Raw genomic sequence first — 3,821 nt, forward strand, 5'->3', positions numbered from 1 at the left:
TAATATTTTTTATATATTTATCACTATTTTTTTTTCTCTCCTCATCACTCACAACTTTCAAAAAATATTAAAAAATTTATAAGCTATCTAAGCTTGTAATTGGTGCGTATCCTATAAAAGCTGTCACAATCATTAATAGTAAGATTACAACTTTGAGACACCGAACAAATTCCCTAAGACTACTATAACTCGCATGATATAGACCACGAAAAAGACGAAGGTAAACCACAATGAGAAACATACTTGCCCCGTTAGCACACATATAACGGAGCAACCATCCCCCTTCAACATCTCTCATAATTTGTTCTGCGCAGTTGGAAGCTAGATCCACATGAGGTGTGTGATGCATAGCTAAAAAAATGCCCGTCACTATCTAAATGGCTAAACAAATACCTGCTAACGGACCAAACCCCCACCAATAACTAAGATTGCTCGGGGTTGGATAACCTATCAAATGCTGATTTAGTATGGAGAAGATAGGTTTACAGGAAACTTTTAAATAAATAGAAAAATCAATGTATTTTTATCACCTCCACTCACAACACCTAAACCATTTTGTAAATTATAAAAACCTCGCTCAAAATTATAAAAATATAGTTGATAAGATGGGAAACCTCTAATATTTCTAGCAACTAAATTAGTAATAACATATTTTTTTTTAATAATACAAGAAACAGAGTAGCTAGACTGCTAGAGTAAATCATATGGTCTCAAAAGTTAAAATCCTTCACCCAAAGCCACCTTTTACAAAAATCTGAAAAAGTAAAAAAAAAAAAAAATCCAACTGTAGAAACGGTACACAAATCAGATCTCGATCCCATCAACTTGGCCATCTTCAATCTCCACCGCCCGATCACCCTCGCCATTCACATCAACTCCTCCCTCCACGTCATCAACCACATGGCCCACCCACTCCTCCATGGGCCCACACTCCCCCTTGTGCCGCACCCGCCAGTCATACCCTTGACACCCACGCGAACAATAGTTTACCTTCCCGCAACCCGAACACCTCCTAAACTCGTTTATTCGGGTCTCGGGTCGCCCACACGCCGCATAAGAACACATCCTTAACCCGTTGTTTTCTTGGTTTTCCCCCAACCCGAACCATTCCACCATTAACTTTTTTACCGGGTGCAGTGACGGCAACGGTAACAATAACGGTTTATTTTCATTTCTTAAAACATTTATTACGGATGCGAATTCTCGTGCATTAGCTTGTACAAGAAGACGCAGGCCTTGGTGGACGTTCTTCCGTACTCCGTAACCGTCTTGGAGACAATGCGCAAATTCACGAAGAGCGTCCATGTGGCCGAGGCACGCCGCTCTCGCACACAGAGCAACGCCTGCACGCAGATCCTTATCGTTCTTTAAGCCGCCGCTACCGTTGAACTGAATCAGCGCGAGCGAGTACAGTGCCGGCGCATGTGACTTAATCGCCGCCTTCGCCATTAATGACGCGCCACTTCCTCGATTCGGCAAGCAGTAAAATTGGATCGACAAAAGAAGAAGTTTAGTAATTAAAATTTGAACAAATTCAATACAATAATACAATATATTAATTGGTTTCAGTATTTTCAATGGTACCAGACTCGGGTATTTTTAAATAGGGATGAGACTAATTATTATTATAAAAAAAAGACTAATTATTATTATTAAATTAAATTAATTTATATATGAAGCTAATTATTATTATAAAAAAAATTAGAGATGAGATCAGTATTGTATTGAAAAATACTGAACAATAATGATTATCACCGTATATGTAGACAGTATCGATTAAAAACACGGAAACCGAATACATGAAATTGAGTACCGAAACCGATTGAAAATACCGAGTACACTAACTACAAACTGAATATACCTAAGTATATTATTTTTAATTGTACCGGTACGGCAAAATACCGTACCTGTACTCGTTCTTCATGTTTTTGGTTTTGGTATTTTCATTTGGTAAGGTGTATGGTATCACTCGTTTAGGTACAGGTATTAAAAACAAGTAAAACCATATACCAATAACAGAAAACAAAAACATGAAGAACGAGTACCGACACCTACACCTATTGAAAATACCTAGTACCATACTTTCAACTTGGTTTCGGTATTTTCAATCGGGGCGGTATCAAGATGCAGTTCCACTTATTTTCGGTACCGATCTCATTCCTAATTAATTTAATACTTACCATTCCGAGAATATAACACGCCTCCGCGTTGCCAGAATTCACACACAGTTTCAAAAACCGGTGAGCCTCTTCACACCAGTTTTTAGCACTAACAGCAAGCGTTTTAGAACATGCTTTTGATAACACTAACGGATGAAGCCCTAATTTATTCAGCCGCTTGCATCTGTTAACAATAAAATCCACAGTACACATTTTTATTTTTATTCAGATCTTACTTCTAACAAAATATAACATAATAAAAACGTACGTATGAAGAACAGAGATGAAATCAGACGGAGAAGATGCGGAAGAACTGAGTTTACATAGAATAGATATAATAATATCATCATGCAATGATTCAAATAGATCATATATTGTTGGCTTCTTCTTCTTCTTCTTCTTCTTCTTCTTCTTCTTCTTCATGAGTTTAATATTGATGATACATTTTTTTTTTCTTTTTTTGTGACTAATAAAGGTGAGAAATTTGGAGTGGTTTTATTTTGTGGAGATTTGTGTGGGATATGGAGAGGTGTGCATCTCGAAACGGTTGATTCATATGTTTATTTTGTAGAAAAGAAAATTAATAGGCTAAAACGTAAGGGGTTTTATAGTTGATATAAAGATAAGTAAAATGGAAAGTGCTACGGTGGTGTTATTAAATAAATATTAAGGACCCCACGTACTGTGAATAAAGAAAGGGAGAATAAATGGAAAATATCATCAATATAGTTATTTATGTTATTAGTATATTTTTTACGTATATTTTAACGGTTATTGGTTCACTCGATAGCATTCTTAGCATCATCTCTATCTCTATAATTACATTAAAAAATATGATATTTTCTTTCTTTTTTTCAATTCAATAATATTTTTTTATACTTTCATCATTATCTTTTCTTTCTTCTCCACTCATAACCTCTTTCAAAAAACGTTAAAAAATTATAAAGGGTGAAGTGTGTTTTCTTTAAATTACTCATCAATAAATGTTCTCTATCTTAATATAGAGTACACACTCACAATAATATGAAGGACCTACTGAGAATGCTATTAGCTTAGTGTTCATGAGCAGAATATTGATTACAGTAAAACCTTTACAAATTAGTAATGTTAGGATCGGAATATTTTATTAATTTAGCCAGATATTATTATATCGATAAACTAATAAATTATTAATTTAAAGAGTTGACTTATATTTGTAAGCAACTCTCAAATTAATGCATTCACTTTCAAAATTTTTATGTCCGTTCGTTTTACCTGTTTGAATAAAGCAAAAACAAGGACCTTTAAAATTCTCATGTACATAAATCTAAATTGATCACTATAAAATTTTTAATGATGAATTTTAAAATCAAATCAACTATGGCTTCTAAACTAAAAGGTGTTAAAAAATCAACAATGACCAATCAACAATGACAGCTATCATGTGAGTATAAGAGAGATCACTAATGATGCACTCAACAAGATTTTACTAGACAATTCTAAAATTTTGAAATATTTTAGTAATATATTCACATTGGGATTTCAAAGGTTTTTATTTTATTATGTTATCGATCGTGGTCCAATTTTATATTGGTCCTAAGTTGGAACCGGACAAATTATTAATTTTATGAAGTCTATTAACACTGTTTTTTTTCTTTTACTAAAAGTTAAGAAATTTGGAGT

General features: G+C 33.8%; 1 pseudogene; it reads right to left on the reverse strand.

Annotated features, from left to right (window-relative positions):
* Positions 1–711: 711 nt before the first annotated feature.
* LOC143550641 (F-box protein At5g50450 pseudogene) lies at positions 712–2,582 on the reverse strand (annotated as a pseudogene).
* Positions 2,583–3,821: the final 1,239 nt, after the last annotated feature.

This window comes from Bidens hawaiensis, unplaced genomic scaffold, assembly GCF_021521415.1.
Source record: "Bidens hawaiensis isolate Kalapana, Puna unplaced genomic scaffold, B.hawaiensis_p1.1 tig00001016_1, whole genome shotgun sequence".
Lineage (NCBI taxonomy): Eukaryota > Viridiplantae > Streptophyta > Magnoliopsida > Asterales > Asteraceae > Bidens > Bidens hawaiensis.